The 24,773-nt window shown below is 42.7% G+C and overlaps 1 long non-coding RNA gene across 1 annotated transcript; it reads right to left on the reverse strand.

Annotated features, from left to right (window-relative positions):
* Positions 1–19,206: 19,206 nt before the first annotated feature.
* Positions 19,207–24,102, reverse strand: LOC134757389 (uncharacterized). The gene is made up of 3 exons (XR_010131275.1): positions 23,959–24,102; positions 19,967–20,085; positions 19,207–19,451 (listed from the first exon to the last, which is right to left on the reverse strand). It is a non-coding gene; the product is annotated as an uncharacterized lncRNA (long non-coding RNA).
* Between the last annotated feature and the right edge of the window lie 671 nt (positions 24,103–24,773).

Below are 24,773 nucleotides of genomic sequence, written 5' to 3' on the forward strand. Positions count from 1 at the left end.
AAAAAACAATCAAAACTTCAGGAAACAATGGACGCACTTATAGAATGCAAAATGCTCTGGAAAGTCTCAGCAATAGAATTGAACAAGCAGAAGAAAGAACTTCAGAGCTCAAAGACAAGGTTTTTGAATTAACTCAATCCAAAAAAAACAAAGAAAAAAGAATAAGAAAATATGAACAAAGCCTCTAAGAAATCTGAGATTATATTAAATGACCAAACTTAAGAATAATTGGTGTTCCTGAGGAAGAAGAGAAATCTAAAAGTTTGGAAAACATATTTGGGGGAATAATCAAGGAAAACTTCCCTGGCCTTGTTAGTGACCTGGACATCCAAACACAAGAAGCTCAAAGAAGACCTGGGAAATTCATTGCAAAAAGATCATTGCCTAGGCACATTGTCATCAGGTTACCTAAAGTTAAGAAGGAGGAAAGAATCTTAAGAGCTTTGAGGCAAAAGCACCAGGTAACCCATAAAGGAAAACCTATCAGATTAACGACAGATTTCTCAGCAGAAACCCTGCAAGCTAGAAGAGATTGAGGCCCTATCTTCACCCTCTTTAAACAAAACAATTATCAGCCATGAATTTTGTATCCAGCAAAACTAAGCTTCATAAATGAAGGAAAGATACAGTCTTTTTCAGATAAACAAATGCTGAAAAAATTTGCCACTACCAAACCAGCACTATAAGAACTACTAAAAGGAGCTCTAAATCTTGAAACAAATCCTGGAAACACATCAAAACAGAACCTCTTTAAAGCATAAATCTTACAGGACCTATAAAACAAAAATATAATTAAAAAACACAAAAAGCAAACGTATACAGGCAACAAATAGCACAATGAATGGAATAGTACCTCACATATCAATACTAATGTTTAATGTAAATGGCCTAAAAAATGCTCCACTTAGGCTGGGCACAGTGGCTCACGCCTGTAATCCCAGCACTTTCGGAGGCTGAGGTGGGCGGATCACGAGGTCAGGAGATGGAGACCATCCTGGCTAACACGGTGAAACCCTGTGTCTACTAAAAATACAAAAAAATTAGCCGGGCATGGTGGCGGGCGCCTATAGTCCCAGCCACGCAGGAGGCTGAGGCAGGAGAATGGCGTGAAGCCGGGAGGTGGAGCTTACAGCGAGCCAAGATGGCGCCACTGCACTCCAGCCTGGGGGACAGAGTGAGACTCTATCTCAAAAAAAAAAAAGCTCCACTTAAAGGATACAGAATTGCAGAATGGATAAGAATTCACCTGTCAACTATCTGCTGCCTTCAAGGGACTTACCTAACACAGAAGGACTAAGCAAAAAGAAAAAATCTGGAGGCATCACATTATCTGATTTCAAACTATATTATAAGGCCATAGTCACCAAACAGCATGGTACTGGTATAAAAATAAGAATATACACCAATGGAATAGAATAGAGAACCCAGAAATAAACCCAAATACTTACAGCCAACTGATCTTTGACAAAGCAAACAAAAAGAAAGTGGGGAAAGGACAACCTATTCAACAAATGGTGCAGGGTAGCCAAATGTAGGAGAATGAAACTGGACCCTCATCTCTCACCTTATACAAAAATCTACTCAAGATGGATTAAGGACTTAAATCTAAGACCTGAAACTCTAAAAATTCTAGAAGATAACATTGAAAAAACCCTTCTAGGCATTGGCTTAGGCAAGGATTTCATGACCAAGAACCCAAAAGCAAACACAATAAGAACAAAGATAAATAGCTGAGACTTAATTAAACTAAAGAGCTTTTGCACAGCAAAAGGAACAGTCAGCAGGATAAACAGACAACCCACGAGAAAACCTTCACAATCTATACATCTGACAAAGGACTAATATCCAGAATCTACAATGAACTCAAACAAATTAGCAAGAAAAAAAACAATCCCATCAAAAAGTGGGCTAAGAACATGAATAGACAATTCTCAACAGAAAAAATACAAATGGCCAAAAAAATATGAAAAAATCCTCAACATCACTAATGGTCAGGGAAATGCAAATCAAAAACACAATGCGATGCCACCTTACTCCTGCAAAAATGGCCATAATCAAAAAATAAAAAATAGCTATGTACAACCACTATGGAAACTAGTACAACTAGTACAACCACTATGGAAAACAGTGTGGAGATTCCTTAAAGAACTAAAAGTAGATCTACCATTTGATCCAGCAGTCCCACTACTTGGTATCTATCCAGAGAAGAAGTCATTATACGAAAAAGATACTTGCACACACATGTTTATAGCAGCACAATTCACAATTGTAAAAATATAGAACCAACCCAAATGCCCATCAGTCAGTGAATGAATAAAGAAACTGGTATTTATATACAATGCGATACTACTCAGCCATAAGAAGGAATGAATTAATAGGATTTGCAGCCACCTGGATGAGATTGGAGACTTATTCTAAGTGAAGTGACTCAGGAATGGAAAACCAAACATTGTATGTTCTCATTCATAAGTGGGAGCTAAGCTATGAGGATGCAAAGGCATAATAATGACACAATGGACTTTAGGGACTCGGGGGAAGGGTGGATGGGGGTGAGGGATAAAAAACTACAAATTGGGTGCAGCGTATACTGCTTGGGTGATGGGTGCACCAAAAATTTCACAAATCACCCCTAAAGAACTTACTAATGTAACCAAACACCACCTGTTCCCCAATAACCTATGGAAATAAAACATTTAAAAAAAAAAAAGAAAGAAAAAAATAGCTGGTCAGCTCCCACTGTTTCTGCCAACCCAGCTGAAGTGTCAGACATGTGAGTAAAGAAGCCACCTTGGAATGTTCAGCCCAGTGAAATCTGTAGATGACTTTGGCCTCAGATGTCATCTGACTGCAAACACACAAGAGACATCAAGCAAGAACTGCCCAGTTGAGCCCAGCCACCCTACAAAAATTTGAGAGCTAATTATGCATTGTTGTTTAAGTAACTAAGTTTTGGCTGAGTTCTTACGCATCAATAGTTAACCAAAACTATGGCCAACTATCTTGGGTGAGTTACTGGCAAGACAGGTTCAAGTTCAGGCACCTTCCTTGGTGTTAGTAGACAAAGGACCATGTGGGGCTGGGTGCAGTGGCTCATGCCTGTAATCCCAACCCATTGGGAGGGTTATGAGGTGAGGCCAAGAGTTCAAGACGAGTCTAGTCAACATAGTGAGACCCTCATCTCTACAAAAACAATTTTAAAAAAATAGGCATGGCTGGGTGTGGTGGCTTTCAGCACTTTGGGAGGCCAAGGTGGGTGGATCACCCTAGGTCGGGAGTTTGAGACCAGCCTGACCAACATGGAAGAACCCTGTCTCTACTAAAAATACAAAATTAGCCGGGAGTGGTGGCGCATGCCTGTAATCCCAGCTACTCGGGAGGCCGAGGCAGGAGAATCGTTTGAACCCAGGAGGCGGAGGTTGCAGTGAGCCAAGATCATGCCATTGCACTGCAACCTGGGCAACAAGAGCAAAACTCCGTCTCAAAGAAAAAAAAAATTTAGCCAGGCATGGTAGCTACTTAGGAGGCTGAGGTGGGAGGATTGCTTGAGCCCAGGAGGTTGAGGCTGCAGTGAGCTATGATTATATCACTGCATTCCAGCCTGAGTGATAGAGTGAGACCTAGTCTGTGAAGAAAAAAAGGACCATATGAAATCATATAAGTCAATAATTAATTTTTATTATATTTTAGATACTGGCCTCAATAGATGGGAAGTATTAAAAATCTCAAAAACAGACTTTAAAAAAAAATTTTTTTTGATATGGAGTCTCGCTCTGTCGCCCAGGCTGGAGTGCAGCAGTGCGATCTCTGCACACTGCAACCTCTGCGTCCTGGGTTCAAGTGATTCTCCGGTCTCAGCCTCCGGAGTACCTGGGACAATGGGTATACATCACCACGCTGGGCTATTTTTTTTTTTTTTTTGTATTTTTAGTAGAGATGGGGTTTCACCACATTGGCCAGGCTGGTCTGGAACTCCTGACCTCATGATCCGCCCTCCTTGGCCTCCCAAAGTGCTGGGATTACAGGCATGAGCCACTGTGCCCGGCCCTTTTTTACTTTTTTCTAAAAACTCACTCCTATTTACACAAAAACAGACCCTTTAATATAGTTTGAGAAGCACTGACTTAGAATTTTCTCATTTCTAATAAGTCTTCCTTGATGTTGTTGTCATTGATAAAAGTTTCAAAGTAAAATTTTCCTAACTAAACAATGGAAAAGCTTATGTATACACATTTATACTAGCAACCCAAATATGAGATATCTAAGAATAAAACGTTTAAAAAAAGATTTATAAGACCTTTTGCAGAAAACTTTGGTCACATTTGAAGGATAGTATGGAACCTGTTCATTAGTCCAAATAATACTAAATAAAGGGAAAGAAACCAGCATTTCCTGCCTTATCTATATCAATCATACCTCAGGATAACCAAATAGCTTTGAAGGAAAGTTCTTCTGCATAGAAGAATTCCAGCTAACAAAATGAAGGAATGGTAGAAATAGAATATCACTATGTTGTAACCTTTAATAAAATAATTATAGGTCTAGTAAATGAGTATCAATAGCTGTTTATGCCATAAAAGCTAATGGGGACATTTTAAATAGGTGGATGAGGATGACAGTTCTCCGAATCAATCTGACCATCAGGAACACATGATCATCCAGAAATTAAGGGTATCCTGCAGAGATAAACAACACTTCAGGGATGTAATTAGGAAAATCCAGAATATGGAAAATTCTATAGGTCAAACAATCTGGCTTATTAAATACATTATTTTCAAATAATTTTTTTTTTTTTAGAAAGTGGAAGGGGAACTTGTAGATTGAGAGGTCAATGCAATGTGTGACTCATGATTGGATCCTGATTCAAAGCAATCAAACAGAAGAAAAAAATGGAATTACCTGAGACAATCAGAGAAACGTGAAGACACTGGATATTTGGCGAAGTTAAGGAGTTACAAGCCTGGCATGGCAGCTTATGCCTGTAATCCCAGCACTTTGGGAGGCTGAGAGGGGTAAATTGCTTGAGGCCAAGAGTTTGAGATCAGTCTGGGGAACAGAGGGGGACCCCATCTCTACAAAAAATAAGAAATAAAAAATTAGCCAGGCATGGTGGTGTGCACCTGTAGTCTTAGCTACTTGAGAGGCTGAGGCAGGAGGATTGCTTGAACACAGGAGTTTGAGGCTGCAGTAAGCCATGATCATGCCACTGCACTCTGCACTCCAGCCTGGGCGACAAAGTGAGAACCCATTATCTTAACAAAAGAAATCTAGTGAGAAGTGGGTGTGGATTGAGATGAAACAAGGTTGCTGCAACTGAGTGATGGTACTGGGGTACATGGACATTCGTTGTACTAGTCTCTCTAAATTTGTATATGTTAGAAATTTCATGTAATAAAAAGTTATTTTTCCTGTAAGAGATTTTTTTGAAAGATTTAAACATTTTAAAGAAGTTTTTTTTTTTTTTTTTTTTGGAGACAGAGTCTCCCTCTGTTGCCCAGGCTGGAGTGCGATGGTGTGATCTTTGCTCACTGCAATATCCGCCTCCCAGATTCAAGCGATTCTCCTGCCTCAGCCTCCTGAGTAGCTGGGATTACAAGCATACACCGCCACGCCCAGCTAATTTTTGTATTTTTAGTAGAGACAGGGTTTCGCCATGTTGGACAGGCTGGTCTTGAACTCCCGATCTCAAGTGATCTGCCTACCTCAGCCTCCCAAAGTGTTGGGATTACAGGCATGAGCCACCGTGCCCAGCCTAAAGAAGCTTTAAAATTATGATTTTACTAAAACTTATTTTTGTGACTGGGATAGTATCTGATAGAATTTGGGGAGAAGAGGGAGAGATGTGTGTCAAGGGAATATTTTTTTGGGGAAAATACCAAGTTGTGAAGGAAGAAACTCAGGTATCTTTGAAAAGCAATTGTGTATGTATGACATTATTCATTTTCAAGAGGCGTTTGTAATAAAACTGTAGCTTGTGGGTAGGGTGAAAAATGCTCTTTTAGAGTATAATTATGTTTAAAAATATATTTCAAATAAATTTGAAAGTGTTTGAATAATTCTAAACTTAGAGAAAAGTTGCAAAGATAGTACAGGATTCCCATATTTATCACCTGGTTGTCTTCCTTAATATCTTACATTACTGTGGAGTGTTGGTCAATAACTAACACTGATACATTACTATTAACCAAACTCCAGACTTACTTGAATTTTACTAGTTTTCTATTAACGTTCTAGAATCTAATTCAGGGTCTATCATTGCATTTACTTGTCATGTCTTCCTAGTTTCTTCTGGTCTGTGATAGCTTCTCAATCTTTCCTTGTGTGTGTGTGTGTGTTTTAAGACGGGGTTTTGCTCTGTTGCCCAGGCTGGAGTGCAATGGCGTGATCTCAGCTCACTGCAACCTCTGCCTCCTGGGTTCAAGCGATTTTCCTGCTTCAGCCTCCTGAGTAGCTGGGATTATAGGCACGAACCACCACACCCGGCTAATTTTTTGTATTTTTAGTAGAGATGGCATTTCACCATGTTGGCCAGGCTGATCTCGAACTCCTGACCTCATGATCCACCTGCCTCGGCCTCCTAAAGTGCTGGGATTACAGGCATGAGCCACCACGCCCGGCCCAGTCTTTCCTTGTTTTTATTTTTATTTTTTATTTTGAGATGGAGTTTGCTGTTTTGCCCAGGCTGGAGTGCAGTGGCAGGATCTCAGCTCACTGCAACCTCCACCTCCTGGGTTCAGGCAATTCTCTTGCCTCAGCCTCCTGAGTAGCTGAGATTACAGGCACCTGCCACCACGCCCTGCTAATTTTTGTATTTTTAGTAGAGACAGGGTTTCACCATGTGGGCCAGACTAGTCTTGAACTCCAGACCTCGTGATCTGCTTGCCTCAGCCTCTCAAAGTGCTGGAATTACAGGCATGAGCCACCATGCCCGCCTCTTTCCTTGTTTTTATGACCTTGACATGCTTGAAGAAAACTGGTCAGGTATCCTGTAGAATGCCTCTCAATCTGGGTTTGTCTGATATTTTTTCTCATGATTGGAGTGGTTATGGGTTTTTGGAAAGGATACTTCAAAGGTAAAATGCCTTTCTTATCACATCCTATGAAGGTGTACCTAATAGCCACATGACATCACCAGGAATGTTCACCTTCCTCTCTTGGCTAAAGCAGTTGTTTGCCAGGTTTCTGCACTGTAAAGTAACTATTTGGAAGAGAGTCACAAGTCTAGCACACTCTTAAGACGGAGGTAGCAGAAATTAAGCTCTACCTCCTGGAGGAGGGAGTATCTATATATATATTATTTGGAATTCTTTTGCGAGGAATATTTGTCTCTTCTCCCCATTTATTTATCTATCCAATCTTTTATTTATATCAGTATAGACTCAATGTATATTTACTTTATAGTTGGATCATAATCCAAAACTATATTATTTTGTTTTTCGAATTCTTCCAGCTTTTGCCTTTGGAATTTCTCTTATGTTGGCTTATGTCCCTTTGGCATGCCCCATTATTTTTTTTTTTAAGCAATTCTTTACTTTCTGATACTTTGTGGAGCCTGATGCTCCAGGCTCATCTTGTATTTTCCCTATCTCAGGCCTAGAATGAGCCATGTCACCAAGGATCCCTGGTTTCCCTTATTCTTATTGCAGAATGATATTTAGAAACCAAGATGTGGGTTCTGAGTGTACTCACTGCTACCGGATATCACTGCCTTTAGGGCCTCTCAGTCAACAGAGCTAGGTAATACATGTATGTATATTAAACCATGTGTATATACATATCTATAATTTTTTTTTTTGAGACAGAGTCTTTCTTTGTTGCCCAGGCTGGAGTGCAGTGGTGCAATCTCGGCTCACTGCAACCTCCGCCTCCCGGGTTCAAGCAATTCTCCTGCCTCAGCCTCCTGAGTAGCTGGGATTATACGCACCCGCCACCACGCCCAGCTAATTTTTGTATTTTTAGTAGAGACGGGATTTCCCCATGTTGGTCAGGCTGGTCTTGAACCCCTGACTTCGTGATCCACCCGCCTCGGCCTCCCAAAGTGTTGGGATTACAGGCATGAGCCACTGTGCCCGGCTATAATTGTTTTTTTATAAATCCACATCTGTTTATAAAGTAAGCTAAACATAAATTCAGAGCATAACTTTTTTTTTTTTTAAGAGATGGGGTCTCCCTTTATTGCCCACACTGGTCCTGAACTCAAGGGATCCTCCTGCCTTGGCCTCCCAAAGTGCTGGGATTACAGGCATGAGCCACCTTGCCCAGCCCAGAGCATAACTCTTTTATGTGAACTCCCTCAGGGATTTTAGGAGGAATTAAACCTCTTAGCAATGTTTTTCATATTTTATTTTTGATTTTTGGTTAAAGTAACATTCTATCTGTGGCTGATCTGAGTACAGTGGTGTTTACAACTAATTGATCACAACCAGTTACGGAAGAAACAGATTTCTTTGTTTCTTCTTTACTCCCACTGCTTCACTTGACTAACCTTAAAAAAAAATTCTATCTGTGATAGGATACAGACTATATCCTTATCTTCCTCAAATCTATGTCAAATCAGTAACAGAAATCAGAAGGAATACAGAGTGGTTTATACTTGAAGAGAATGCCAAAACTGAAAATCATAACATATACATTTAATGAAAAAAATTTTAGGTTACATTCAATTAAAAAATATATTAGAGTCAGCCGGGTGTGGTGGCTCATGCCTGTAATCCCAGCACTTTGGGAGGCTGAGGCGAGTGGCTCACTTGAGGTCGGGAGTTTGAGACCAGGCTGGCCAATATGGTGAAACCCCATCTCTACTAAAAATACAGAAATTAGCCGGGCGTGGTGGCATATGCCTGTAGTCCCAGCTACTCAGAAGGCTGAGGCACAAGAATTGCTTGAACTGTGGGGGCGGAGGTTGCAGTGAGCTGAGATTATGCCACTGCACTCCTGCCTGGGTGACAGAGCAAAACTCTGTCTCCCCCATCCAAAAAAAAAAATATATATATATATATATATTTATATATATATATATATTAGTCTATATGGATTGTTATAAGAAATGACAAATGTTGGCCCAGCGCAGTGGCTCACACCTGTAATCCCAACACTTTGGGAGACCGAGGCCGGCGGATCACGAGGTCAGGAGATCGCGACCATCCTGGCTAACGCGGTGAAACCCCGTCTCTACTAAAAAAAATACAAAAAATTAGCTGGGCATGGTTGCGGGCGCCTGTAGTCCCAGCTACTCGGGAGGCTGAGGCAGGAGAATGGCGTGAACGCGGGAGGTGGAGCTTGCAGTGAGCTGAGATTGCGCCACTGCACTCCAGCCTGGGCGACAGAGTGAGACTCTGTCTCAAAAAAAAAAAAATGACGAATGTCATAAATTATTTATTAATAAACCACTGTGACCCCAACCTCAGTTCTAATACGTATTGCACTATTTGTGGCCCTAATTTTAACACTAACAATTTGATTTTCAATTCATTCATTTCTTTTGGAGGAGCATTCTGTCTTAGGAACTGAGGCTGGAGACTTCAAGATGAAAAAATATAAAATGTGGAAGGCAGAAAGGTCATGTTGGAAAGGAGGAATGTATATGTGGGACCGCCTGTGGAGTCCTAGTGAAGAAGCAAGTTGAATTATTTGAAGGCTTAGTGGTTAAGGGGGCAGATGAGGTTGTGGTCCCTAGTCCCCACTCCCCATCTGTACTGTTTAGACTTACCACTGAAGCCTGCAGTCGAAATCTGCTTAAAGCTTCCATCAGTATCGATTTGTGTTTATTAGATTCAAGGTTTGACAGCCAAGTCGTATCCGTAATAGGAGATAAGTTACCTTCCTCTAAGGTAACTGGAGTCATTTGAGACTATCTTCCTCTGGAGGGGGTTAATTTACAGACTATAACCTAACTGGACAAACATAAAGTAAATAAATGCTTCCTCTTCCTCCTTCCCTGGGGAAAGTCAAAGACACACTTTGTGTAAGATTGAAAGACAGTTGAACAGGAAGGAAGGAAGGAGGGAGGGAGGGAGGGAGGGAGAGAGGGAAGGAAGGAAGGAAGGAAAACTATCAGGTTCTAACTGCAATGATTGAGATACCATTATTTTAATAAAACCTCAATATAAATCTTCTCTATTTCATCTTCATGCAAAGATGTAACTTTCTGATCATAAGTAGTTAAAAGAGAAATATTTTTGGCCACCTCAGCATCTGTGAAAACACCCTGTCTGTTAACTCTCAGTTTGTTTACAAGTGTGGAGTGGTCATATGAAACACTTCAGAGATGTGCTAAAATCAGTTTTGAAGCAAGGCAACTCATTTAAGTTGAAAAAGAATGGAAAAGAGGCTGGGAATGGGGGCTCACAGCTGTAATTCCAGTGCTTTGGGAAGCTGAGGTGGGAAGATCACCAAGAACAGGAGTTTGAGGCTGCAGTGAGCTATGATGGCACCATTGCACTCCAGCCTGTGTGACAGAACAAGACCCTGTCCCTTTAGAAAATAAAAATTAAAAAAGATTGGCTGGGCGTGGTGGCTCACACCTGTAATCTCAACGCTTTGGGAGGCTGAGGTGGGAGGATTGCTGGAGCCCAGGAGTTTGAAACCAGCCTGGGCAACATAGCAAGACCCCATCTCTATTGAAAAAAAATGGTTAATGAGAGAAATCTGTCTACATTCCGATAGAATGAAAACAGTTCAATGTCATCTGCATTAGATAAAACACTATCTTGTCCTGAATTTGTGTATCTGCCTTGTCTCCTCTTTGAGATTTCTATGTCCCTCATCATGCCCAATAGAGTTCTGTAATTATAAAAGATGATAGGGTTCAGAGTGAACGCTCTGAAGGTAGTCCCCACGGTTTTGAATCCTGGCTCTAAGACTTGCCTATTGTGTAACCTTGACCAAGCTACTTGACTCCATCATAATAGTATAGACTTCAGGGAGTGGCTATGTAGATTGAGATGATGCATTAGTACCTGGAACATTATTAAATGTTGACTGAGATCATTGCCTGTGCATCCCTTCACTCCCCCCATAACAATGATTCCCACATGCTTCTACATAGATACACTGCATTAAAACCCTAAGTTCAGTGAAAAATGTGAGACTCACAGCAAAGTCCATATAAATGGGAGAATCAGAATCCTTCTAGGTGGTTATTGTGAAGATCATTCACTTTGGCAGTGGGGGAAGTTCTGGGGGATTACATCCTGGTTCTGCTCTCAAGGGTGAACACTGTTTTGCACTTATTTCTCTGGCCCTTGGCTCCACACTCTGGAAGATTCTTCCTTGTTTATTATTCTCCACGGCCACATGTTAAGTGGGCATTGGAAAGTAAACCCTCCTAGGAGACTTCGCAGTTTAATTTATTTTTTTTGAGACAGAGTGTTGCTCTGTTGCCCAGGTTGGAGTGCAGTAGTGTGAACTCAGCTCACTGCAACTTCTACCTCCCAAGTTCAAGTGATTCTCCTGCCTCAGCCTCCTGAGTAGCTGCGATTAAAGGGACTGACCACCACGGGATTATAGGCATGCACCACCACACCTGGCTAATTTTTGTGTTTTAGTAGAGATGGGAGTTTTACCATGTTGGCCAGCTGGTCTTGAATTCCTTACCTCAAGCGATCTGCCCACCTCGGCCTCCCAGAGTGCTGGGATTACAGGTGTGAGCCACTGCACCTGGCCCACAATTTAATTTGCAATAACTAACACTGGCTGGGTGTGGTGGCTTGCACCTGTAATCCCAATACTTTGGGAGGCCAAGGTGGGAGGATTGCTTGAAGCTAGTAGTTTGAGACCAGCCTGGGCAACATAACAAGACTCCCTTATCTACAAAAAACAAACAAACAAACAAAAACAATGAAAAATTAGCCAGGCATGGTGACACATGCCTGTAGTCTTAAGTACTTGGGAAGATGAGGTGAGGGGATAGCTTAAGCCAGGGAATTTGTTAAAGTGAGCTGTGATCACGCCACTGCACTGCAGCCTGGGTGACAGAGCAAGACTCTGTCTCAAAAGACAAATAGAGTCCAGAGGTCGGGAATGGAAAAAGAAGTCAGAAACTCTTTGGTTTCCTGGCCTTGAAGAAGCAAGCTGCCACGGGTTCTACAGCTGCAAGAAAATGAATTCTGCAAGCAATCACATGAACTTGGAAGAGGACCCTGAACCTCAGATTAGACTAAAGCCATGTCCATCCCCTTGATTGCAACATTGTGAGACTGTGAGCAGAGAACCCAGCTAAGCTGTGTCTGGAGTCCTGACCCACAGAAACTGAGAGCGAATAAACATGTGTTTTAAGCTACTAAATTTGTGGCAATTTGCTAGGCAATAGGAAACTAATACGCAGTTAGCATTTCCATTCTCTGGTACCTTCAACTACCTGCCCCCCCGCTTCCCTGCCCTTGTCTCTCTCTTATCAGCAATTAAATAAAGTTAAGTCTTTCTTGTCTTAAAAAACTATCCCTAGGCTGAGCACAGTGGCTCACGCCTGTAATCCCAGCACTTTGGGAGGCCGAGGTGGGCGGCTTGGCTGAGGTCAGAAGTTCGAGACCAGCCTGGCCAACATGGTGAAACCCCGTCTCTACTAACAGTACAAAAATTAGCCGGGCATGGTGGTGGGCACCTGTAATCCCAGCTAATTGGGAAGCTGAGGCAGGAGAATCGCTTGAACCCGGGAGGTGGAGGTTGCAGTGAGCCAAGATGGTGCCATTGCACTCTAGCCTGGGAGACGAGAAAAAAACTCCGTCTCAAAAAAAAAACAAAAAACAAAAAACTATCCCTAATCCAATGTCTTCCTGTAGTTACTGGTCCACCCGTTCTCCACATCATCACCAATATCTTAAAAGAGTAGGGTATCAGACAGAAACTGCATATTGCTTACACAGGGGACTTCATCAAGATAGGGCCTCTTCTTTTTCTTCTTTTTTCATTTTATTACTTTTAATTGACCCATAATAATTGTACATATTTTGGGGGTCCAGTGTGATATTTAGATACATGTAAACAATGTGTAATTATCAAATCAGGGTAATTAGCATATCCACGATCTCAAACATTTATCATTTCTTTGTGTTGGGAACATTCAAAACCTGCTCTTCTAGCTATTTAAAAATATGCAATAAATTGTTGCCAATGATAGTCACTCTATTGTGGTATATAAAACTTGAGTTTATTCTTCCTAAGATAGGACTTTTTCTTTCATGTGACAAAAAGTCTAATGGCAGCTATCCCAGGGTTGTGGCCACAACTCAAAGAATGTCGTCAGTGTCCCTGCCTGCTTCTTTCTGCTGCTCAGTGTGTGGTTACTTTTATGACTCCCCCAATCATTTCAACTGCATCTCAGGCAGGTGCCTGCAGAGGTGATCTCCTCTTTTAGGAGCTATCTCAGACAGCCCACTCAATGACCTGCTTATATATCTGATTATATAGAACTGTGTCACATGACAACATCACCTCTATAGGTCTTTGGGAAAGATAGTTATTAGTTGGGTACTTCCCTCAACAAATCTGGGCTTGGTTAGTGAGGAAGATGGCGTCATAGTCTGTTCGGGCTGCTATAACAAAATACCTTAGACTGGGTAATTTATAAACAATAGAAATTTATTTCTCACAGTTCTGGAGGCTTAGAGGTCCAAGATCCAAGATCAAGACACCAGCCGACTTGATGTCTGATGAGGGCTCCATTCCTCATAGATGGCACCTTTTTGCTGTGTTCTTACATGGTAGATGATGCAAAAGGGCTCCCTCAAGCCTCTCTTATTATGATAATTATTATTTTCGAGAAGGAGTCTCACTCTGTCACCCAGGGTGGAGTGCAGTGGCATGATCTCAGCTCACTGCAACCTCTGCCTCCCGAGTTCAATTGATTCTCCCACCTCAGCCTCTTAAGTAGCTGGGATTACAGGCACCCGCAACCATGCCCGGCTAAGTTTTGTAATTTTAGTTGAGACAGGATTTCGCCATGTTGGCCAGGCTGGTCTCGAACTCCTGGCCTCAAGTGATCCGCCTGCCTCAACCTCCCAAAGTGCTGGGACTACAGAAGTGAGCCACCGCACCCAGCTCAAGCCTCTCTTATAAAGGCACTAATCCCATTGCCCTCATCACCTAATCACCTGCTAAAGACTTTACTTCTTAATACTATCACATTGGAGATTAAGTGTCAACACATGAATTTTTTGGGGGACAAACGTTCAGATCACAGCAATCTATGTGCCTTGCTCTTGGACTTTGCAGCCTCGAGAACTGTGACTAAGGTATCTTGATATAGCAGCTCAAATGGACTAAGATGGTTGGAAAGAATGAATATTGGAACAAGAACTAGCCATCTATGCCAACGTGGTTGCACTATCTTACCTTCCTTGAATTCCTTCATTCTTCAATCTATTTATTGTAGTCTGATTTGTGCCACCATGAAGCTTCTGAAATTACTCTTTTCAAGGTCATCAGTGTCTTCTTTGTTCCTGTGTCCTTTAGATCCTTTTGGTTTTCATGTTTTCCTTTCTTCGGCTCATATTTCTCCTCCAAGCTTCCAAATTACGTTTAAAAAAATTAACACTGGGCTGGGCGCAGTGGCTCATGCCTGTAATCCCAGCACTTTGGGAGGCCGAGGCGGGTGGATCACCTGAGGTCAGGAGTTCAAGACTAGCCTGGCCAAATGGTGAAACCCCATCTCTGCTAAAAATAAAAAAAATTAGCTGGGCGTGGTGGTGTGCGCCTGTAGTCCTGGCTACTCAGGAGTCTGAGGCGGGAGAATCGCTTGAGCTCAGGAGACGGAGGTTGCAGTGAGCCGAGATCACGCCACTGCACTCCAGCCTGGGAGACAGAGTAAGACTCTGTCTAAAAAAAACCAACCATACGGTGCTTTTGTTGTTCTCTGTCTCAGTGAATGGCTCTACCCTTTCACTTGGTTGCCCAAGCCAGAAAGCTGTAATTGCACTGGTCCAGGTCACCATCTTCTCTCAATATTAGTTTGATGGTCTGCCAAACAATTTCTCTGACTTAAATCTCATTCATTTCAAATTCATTATTTATAATGCAACTAAATTGCTTTTTGTGAAATCCGAATTTGATCATGTCACTCTCTCCTTCAAACTCTAATAGCTTCTCATTGCTATTAGGATAAATTTCAACAGTCTTGCAGGACCTCTACTTCTCTCTCTTGTTCTTTGTTGAAGCCATGCAGATCTTTTGGTTTCTCCAGTGTTTCATGCTTTCCCCCTCTTTTCCCAATGAGCTTTCATGTATGTGGTCCCTTTTACCTAGAAATTGGGGTTCTCTTTTTTACTTTCACCTCCTGAGTGAATTGGCCAACTTGTACTTACCTTTCAACCCTTGGTTAAAAATATTTCTTTGATCCATTAAAATGGACTTAGGTGACGCTCTCTGGGTTTATTCCCATCGAATACACTTATCCTTCTGAATTGTACGTACCTGAGTATTGGTCTTGATTTCCCACTGGATTATAAGTTTCTGGGGTGCAGTGACTGTCTTTCTCATTCATCAATCAACCTCCAGAGTGTAGGTACTTTATTTTTGTCTAGCTTCTTTCACTCAGCATAATTATTTTGAGATTCATCCAGGCTGTTGCATGTTTCAATATTCATTTCTTTTTATTGCTGAGTATTATTCTATTGTATGACTATACTGCAAGATGCTGATCTATTCACCTGTTGAAGGACAGATGATATTTTTGCCAGTTTTCAACTATTACAAATAAAGCTGGCCAGGCGCGATGGCTCATGCCTGTAATCCCAGCACATTGGGAAGCCGAGGCGGGTGGATCACGAGGTCAGGAGATTGAGACCATCTTGGCTAACACGGTGAAACCCCGTCTCTACTATAAATACAAAACATTAGCCAGCGTGGTGGCGGGCACCTGTAGTCCCAGCTACTCGGGAGGCTGAGGCAGGAGAATGGCGTGAACCCGGGAGGCAGAGATTGCAGTGAGCCGAGATTGCGCCACTGCACTCCAGCCTGGGCAACAGAGCGAAACCCCGTCTCAAAAAAAAAAAAAAAAAAGCTGTTGTGAACATTTGTGTACAAAACTTTGTATGAATATGGAGACTTCAAAAAGTTTGTGGAAAAATTGAATTAAAAGATAAAAATTAAAAACGCAAACTTTATTTCCCAACATAAGCTCCATAAAGTTTAAGACACTTTTGTAAGCAATGACTCTAGCCATTTTGTCCATCCCTAAAGAACGGAGGGTACTGGGAATTTAACCATATTGATATAGCCTTTTTTACACTAAAGAAGAAGAAAAATGGGTGCCCTTTAAATATATATATATATACTTCTTGGTGGCAGGCGCGGTGGCTCATGCCTGTAATCACAGCACTTTGGGAGGCTAAGGCAGGCAGATCACTTGAGGTCAGGAGTTTAACACCAGCCTGGCCAACATGGCAAAACTCTGTCTCTACTAAAAATACAAAAATTAGCTGGGTGTGGCGGTATGTGCCTGTAATCCCAGCTACTAGGGAGGCTGAGGCAGGAGAATTACTTGAACCCAGGAGGCAGAGGTTGCAGTGAGCTGAGATCATGTCTCTGCACTCTAGAGCCTGGGCAACAGCGTAAGCCTCCATCTAAAAAAATATATATATTATATGTATACACACACACACACAGAGCAAGAGAGAGAGAGAGAGACAAGATTGGCCTTGCTCTGTTGCCCAGTCCAGAGTGCAGTAGCATGATCTAGGCTTACTGCAACCTCCATCTCCTGGGCTTAAATGATCCTTCCACCTCAGCCTCCTGAGTAGCTGGGACCACAGGCATGTGCTACCATGCCTGCCTAGCTTTTTGATGTTTCTGTAGAGATGGGATCTTGCTATTCATGACCAGGCTGGTCATGAATTCCTGGGATCAAGTGATTCCTCCCACCTTGGCCTCCCAAAGTGCTGGGATTATAGGCCTTAAAGATTTTGTAAGATTAGGAAACAAACGATTTTTTAAGATTAGTAAACAAAAAGAAGTTAGGAGACAAGAAAAAGCCAAAGCAGCACTGTAAGTTGGATGCCTAATGATTTCCCTTCAAAACTCTCACAAAATATCCCTTGTTTGAGGAGAGGAATGAGTAGAAACACTGTTGTGGTGGAGAAGAACTCTCTGGTGAGGTTTTCTGTACATTATTCTCAAAACACTCTTGTAATAAGCAGATGTTATTGTTTTTTGGCTCTCCAGAAAGTCAACAAGCAAAATGCCTCCAGCATCTCAAAAAACTGTTGCCATGACCTTTGCTTGTGACCGGTCCACTTTTGCTTTGACTGGACCACTTCCACCTCTTGGTAGCCATTGCTTTGATTGTACTTTGTCTTTAGGATCGTACTGGTAAAGTTGTGTTCCATCTCTTTTTGCAGTCCTTTCAGAAAATGCTTCAGGGTCTTGATTCCATTTGTTTAAAATTTCCTTTGAAAGCTCTGCTCTTGTCTGCAGCTGATGTGAGTGAAATAGTTTTGGCACCCATTCAGTAGAGAGTTTGCTTGATTTTAATTTTTCAGTGGAATTGTGTAAGCTGAACCAACTGAGATGTTTATAATATTTTTGGGGGGGGGGGTTCATACTTTCCTACAGCCTTGAACTCCTAGGCTCAAGTGATCATCTCGCCTCAGCCCCTGAAGTAGGTGGGAGCTGGCTACCGGCATGTGTAACCACACCTGACTAATTTTTATATTCTTTTAAACAGACTGGATCTAACTGTGTTACCCAGGCTGGTCTTGAACTCCTGGCCCCAAGCCATTCTCTTACCTCAGCCTCCCACGTAAGCCTCCTGAGGGAATAAAGGTGTGAGCCACAGCACCTGGCTGGTATTGCCTATTTTTGTGCTGTTAATAGTTGGTCCTCTTCAATTAGGGCGTGAACAAGATTAATTTTTGTCTTTACAAATTGAGCTGGAGGGTCTGCTGCTGTAGGCTTTTCTACATCATCTCGTCCTTTCTTTTTTCTTTTTTCTTTTTTTTGAGATGGAGTTTCGCTCTTGTCACCCAGGCTGGAGTGCAATGGTGCAATCTCGGCTCACTGCAACCTCTGCTTCCCAGGTTCAAGAGATTCTCCTGCCTCATCCTCCTGAGTAGCTGGGATTACAGGCATGTGCCATCGCGTCCAGCTAATTTTGTATTTTTAGTAGAGACAGGGTTTCTCCATGTTGGTCAGGCTGGTCTCGAACTCCTGACCTCAGGTGGGCCCATCTCATCCTTTCTTAAAATGAATTATCCATTTAAAAACTGCTGATTACTTTGGGGCATTGTCCCCATAAACGTCTCATTAAGCATCATCGATTTCGCCATTCTTCCATCTAAGCATCTAAGCCTCACCATAAATATGATACTTGTTCTTGCTTTGATTTTTTTTTTTTTTTTTTTTTTGAGACAGAGTCTCGCTCTTTCACCCAGGCTGGAGTGCAGTGGCACGATTTTGGCTTACTGCAAGCTCCGCCTCCTGGGTTCACGCCATTCTGCTGCCTCAGCCTCCCAAGTAGCTGGGACTACAGGCGCCCGCCACCACGCCCGGCTATTTTTTGGATTTTTATTAGAGACGGGGTTTCACTGTGTTAGCCAGGATGGTCTCGATCTCCTGACCTCGTGATCCACCAACCTCAGCCTCCCAAAGTGCTGGGATTACAGGCGTGAGCCAACGTGCCTGGCTGTTCTTGCTTTGATTTTAACAGAATTCATGTTGCTCTAATAGGGACTCTTTTCTTTTCTCTCTTTCTCTTTCCTTCTTTCCCTTCCCTTCCCTTCCCTTCCCCTCCCCTCCCCTCTTTCTCTCTCTCTCTCTTTCTTTCTTTCTCACAGAGGCTTGCTCTGTCACCCAGGCTGGAGTGCAGTGGCATGATCTCAGCTCACTGCAACCTTTACCTCCCTGGTTCAAGTGATTCTTTTGCCTCAGCCTCCCGAGTAGCTGGGACTACAAGCGCATGCCACCACGCCTGGCTAATTTTTGTATTTTTAGTAGAGACAGGGTTTCACCATGTCGACCAGGCTGGCCTCGAACTCCTGACCTCAAATGATCCATCCGCCTCGGCCTCCCAAAGTGCTGGGATTACAGGCGTGAGCCACCGCTCCCAGCCAGGGACTCTTTTCAAACTAATGTCTTATCCTTCTTAGTGCTTCAAACTAGATCCTGTTCAGACATGTTATAACAAGTCAATAGGAGTTAATTTTGGTACACAAAAAATGGAACTCCATGCAGTTTTTTCATAATACATATTTTCCATGAACATTTTCAAGTCTCCTTGTGTATTTTCTTTCCTTTTGGGTAAGTACTGAAGAGTGGAATGGCTGGATCATATGGCAGTGTATGATTAAGTGTTGATTTTAAGAACGTGCTGGCTGGCAAGGTGGCCAAATAGGAACAGCTCCCGTCTGCAGCTCCCAGCGAGATCGATGCAGAAGGCAGGTGATTTCTGCATTTCCAACTGAGGTACCTGGTTCATCTCACTGGGACTGGTTGGACAGTGGGTGCAGTCCACGGAGGGCAAGCTGAAGCAGAGTAGGGCATTGTCTCACTCAGGAAGCACAAGGGTTCAGTGGATCTCCCTCCCCAAGCCAAGGAAAGCTGTGAGAGACTGTACTGGGAGGAACGGGGTACTCCGGACCAGATACTGTGCTTTTCCCACAGTCTTCACAACCAGCAGACCAGGAAATTCCCTCCGGTGCCTATGCCACCAGGGTCCTGGGTTTCAAGCACAAAACTGGGTGGTCATTTGGGCAGACACTGAGCTAGCTGCAAGGGTTTTTTTTTTTCATACCCCAGTGGCATCTGGAACACCAGCAAGACAGAACTGTTCACTCGCCTGGAAAGGGGGCTGAAGCCAGTGAGCCAAGTGGTCTGGCTCAGCGGGTCCCATCCCCACAGAGCCCAGCAAGCCAAGATCCACTGGCTTGAAATTCTCGCTGCTAGCACAGCAGTCTGAGGTTGACCTGAGATGCTCAAGCTTGGTGGGGGGAGGGGCATCCGCCATTGCTGAGGCTTGAGTAGGCGGTTTTACTCTCACAGTGTAAACAAAGCTGCCGGCTGCCGGAAGTTCGAACTGGGTGGAGGCCCTCTGCAACTCAGCAATGACACTGCAGCCAGACTGCCTCTCTAGATTCCTCCTCTCTGGGCAGGGCATCTCTGAAAAAAAGGCAGCAGCCCCAGTCAGGGACTTATAGATAAAACCCCCACCTCCCTGGGACAGAGTACCTGGGGGAAGGGGCAGTTGTGGGCACAGCTTCAGCTTACTTAAACGTCCCTGTCTGACACCTGTGAAGAGAGCAGTGGATCTCCCAGCACAGCGTTCGAGCTCTGATAAGGGACAGACTGCTTCCTCAAGTGGGACCCTGACCCCCATGCATCCTAACAGGGAGACACCTCCCAGTAGGGGCCGACAGACACCTCATACAGGAGAGCACTGGCTGGCATCTGGCAGGTGCCCCTCTGGGATGGAGCTTCCAGAGGAAGGAACAGACAGCAATCTTTGCTGTTCTGCAGCCTCTGCTGGTGATACCCAGGCAAACAGGGTATGGAGTGGACCTCCAGCAAATGCCAGCAGACCTGCAGCAGAGGTTCCTGACTGTTAGAAGGAAAACTAACAAACAGAAAGGAATAGTATCAACATCAACAAAAAGGACATCATCCGAAGGTCACCAACATCAAAGACGAAAGGTAGATAAATTCACGGAGATGGGGAGAAACCAGCACAAAAAGGCTGAAAATTCCAAAAACCAGAATGCTTCGTCTCCTTCAAAGGACCACAGTTCCTCGCCAGCAAGGGAACAAAACTGGATGGAGAATGAGTTTGACGAATTGACAGAAGTAGGCTTCAGAAGGTCAGTAATAACAAACTCCTCCAAGCTAAAGGAGCATGTTCTAACCCAATGCAAGGAAGCTAGGAAACTTGAAAAAAGGTTAGATGAATTGCTAACTAGAAAAACCAATTTAGAGAAGAACATAAATGACCTGATGGAGCTGAAAAACACAGCACAAGAACTTGGTGAAGCATACACAAGTATCAATAGCTGAATCGATCAAGCGGAAGATGGGATATTAGAGACTGAAGATCAACTCAATGAAATAAAGTGAGAAGACAAGATTAGAGAAAAAAGAGTGAAAAGAAAAGAACAAAGCCTCCAAGAAATATGGGACTATGTGAAAAGACCAAATCTACGTCTGATTGGTGTACCTGAAAGTGACGGGGAGAATGGAACCAAGTTGGAAAACACTCTGCAGGATATTGTCCAGGAGAACTTCCCCAACCTAGTAAGGCAGGCCAACATTCAAATTCAGGAAATACAGAGAACACGACAAAGATACTCCTTGAGAAGAGCAACCCCAAGACACATAATCATCAGATTCACCAAGGTTGAAATGAGGAAAAAATGTTAAGGGCAGCCAGAGAGAAAGGTCGGGTTACCCACAAAGGAATCCCGTTAGAAGGGGAAGTCCATTAGACTAACAGCGGATCTCTCGGCAAAAACCCTACAAGCCAGAAGAGAGTGGGGGCCAATATTCAACATTCTTAAAGAAAAGAATTTTCAACCCACAATTTCATATCCAGCCAAACTAACCTTCATAAGCAAAGGAGAAATAAAATCATTTTCGGACAAGCAAATGCTGAGAGATTTTGTCACCACCAGGCCTGCCTTATAAGAGCTGAAGGAAGCACTAAACATGGAAAGGAACAGCCGGTACCAGCCACTGAAAAACATGCCAAATTTTAAAGACCATCGACGCTACGAAGAAACTGCATCATCTAATGGGCAAAATAACCAGCTAGCATCATAATGACAGGATCAAATTCACACATACCAATATTAAGCTTAAATGTAAACAGGTTAAGTGCCCCAATTAAAACACACACACTGGCAAATTGGATAAAGAGTCAAGACCCATTGGTGTGCTGTATTCAGGACACCCATCTCATGTACAAAGACACACATAGGCTCAAAATAAAGGGATGGAGGAATATTTACCAAGCAGATAGAAAGCCAAAAAAGGCAAGGGTTGCAATCCTAGTCTCTGATGAAACAGACTTTAAACCAACAAAGATCAAAAGAGATAAAGAAGGGCATTACATAATGGTAAAGGGATCAATGCAACAAGAAGAGCTAACTATCCTAAATATATATGCACCCAATACAGGAGCACCCAGATTCATAAAGCAAGTTCTTAGAGACCTACAAAGAGACTTAGACTCCCACACAATAATCGTGGGACACTTTAACACCCCACTGTCACTATTGGACAGATCAACAAGACAAAATTAACAAGGATATCCAGGACTGGAACTCAGCTCTGAACCAAGCAGACCTAATAGACATCTACAGAACTCTCCACCCCAAATCAATAGAATATACATTCTTCTCAGCACCACATCGCACTTATTCTAAAATTCTAATATTGTTATGTGTGAATTTGATCCTGTCATTGTGAGGCTAGCTGGTTATTCCACATAATTGGAAGTAAAACACTCCTCAGCAAATGCAAAAGAATGGAAATCATAACAAACAGTCTCTCAGACCACAGTGCAATCAAATTAGAACTCAGGATTAAGAAACTCACTCAAAACCTCACAGCTACATGGAAACTGAACAACCTGTTCCTGAATGACTACTGGGTAAATAAGGAAATTAAGGCAGAAATAAAGATGTTCTTTGAAACCGGTGAGAACAAAGACACAATGTACCAGAATCTCTGGGACTCATTTAAAGCAGTGTGTAGAGGGAAATTTATAGCACTAAATGCCCACAGAGAAAGCAGGAAGATCTAAAATCAACATTCTAGCATCACAATTAAAATAACTGGAGAGGCCGGGCGCGGTGGCTCACACCTGTAATCCCAGCACTTTGGGAGGCCAAGGCGGGCGGATCACGAGGTCAGGAGATCGAGACCATCCTGGCTAGAATGGTGAAACTCCATCTCTACTAAAAATACAACAAATTAGCTGGGCATGGTGGCGGGCACCTGTGGTCCCAGGTACTCGGGAGGCTGAGTCAGGAGAATGGCATGAATCCGGGAGATGAAGCTTGCAGTGAGCTGAGATCACACCACTGCACTCCAGCCTGGGCCACAACGTGAGACTCCATCTCAAAACAAACAAACAAACAAACAAAAAAAACCCAACAAAACTAGAGAAGCAAGAGCAAACAAATTCAAAAGCTAGCAGAAGACAAGAAATAACTAAGATCAGAGCACAACTGAAGGAGATAGAGACACGAAAAACCCTTCAAAAAAATTAATGAATCCAGGAGCTGGTTTTTTGAAAAAGATCAACTACATAGATAGACCACTAGCCAGACTAATACAGAAGAAGAGAGAAGAATCAAATAGATGCAATAAAAAATTATAAAGGGGATATCACCAACAATCCCACATAAATACAAACTACCATCAGAGAATACTATAAACACTTCTACGCAAATAAACTAGAAAATCTAGAAGAAATGGATAAATTCCTGGACACATACACTCTCCCAAGACTAAACCAGGAAGAGGTCGAATCCCTAAACAGACAAATAACAAGTTCTGAAATTGAGGCAATAAGTAATAGCCTACCAACCAAAAAAAGTCCAGGACCAGACAGATTCACAGCCGAATTCTACCAGAGGTACAAAGAGGAGCTGTTACTGTACTTTCTGAAACTATTCCAAACAACAGAAAAAGAGGGAATCCTCCCTCCTTCATAAAACTCATTTTACGAGGCCAGCATCATCCTGATACCAAAACCTGGCACAGACACAACAAAAAAAGAAAATTTCAGGCCAATATCCCTGATGAACATTGATGCGAAAATCCTCAATAAAATACTAGCAAACAGAAGCCAGTAGCACATCAAAAAGCTTATCCACCACTATCAAGTTGGCTTTATCCCTGGGATAAACACTTTGGGAGGCTGAGGTGGGAGGATTGCTTGAGCTCAGGAGTTCCAGACCAGTCCGGCCAGGGAAAATAGTGAGATATATCCCCCAAGAAGCTCCCCCCTGCCCCCCCCATCTCTGCCAAAAATACAAAAAATTAGCTGGGCGTGGTTGTGCGTTCCTGAGGTCCCAGCTACTCAGAAGGCTGAGGTGGGCGGATCCCTTGAATCCAGAAGGCGGAGGTTGCAGGGAACGGAGATGGCGCCACTGCACTCCGGCCTGGCTGACAGAGTGAGACCCTGTCTCAAAAACAAAGCAAAAAAAAAAAAAAAAAAAAAAAAAAAATTTATTTCAGTACATAGTAATTCCTTGGGTACATTTTACGTCCATTTTCTTGTCTTTTCCCTTAATTATCCATTCTGTTAGCATTTCCCTCCTTTGACCATCAGGAAAAGCAACAGTTTATGCTAACAATGCATGCTAACAGTGCCAACAGTGCTGGCCTGTGGAAACACTGGTTTTAAACCCTATGCAGCATAATGTCATTTGAATAACGGCAACCAGAAACTTCTCTTACAGTCTTCGAATCTTTCTTTGAAGGTTGTATTTTGTAATTAGGGACTGAATTTTTTCGTGAGTGGAGGTAATTATTAATGAGCAAAGTTTGGAGTCTGCCTATCACCCTAATTCTGCATAAAGGCAAGACACACCTTCTAAAAGTCTTTACCGTTGCTCACAGCATTCCATACCATGCTGTTCAGCTTAAAAACACACTACTAACCTGCTCTGTCTGGTTTGAAATATTTTCAATTTACACACAAATACAGATCGCCCTGAATTTGTGAATGTATTTCTACCTTCGTTAAAAAAGACTAAAAGAATATGGAATCCCTAATTCACATTTAGTTCGCCTAGGAAAACTAGCAGTTAGTGAAAAACTGGCCACATCACAGCCGCACAGCTCCA

This window comes from Gorilla gorilla, chromosome 17 (assembly GCF_029281585.2).
Source record: "Gorilla gorilla gorilla isolate KB3781 chromosome 17, NHGRI_mGorGor1-v2.1_pri, whole genome shotgun sequence".
Taxonomy (NCBI): domain Eukaryota; kingdom Metazoa; phylum Chordata; class Mammalia; order Primates; family Hominidae; genus Gorilla; species Gorilla gorilla.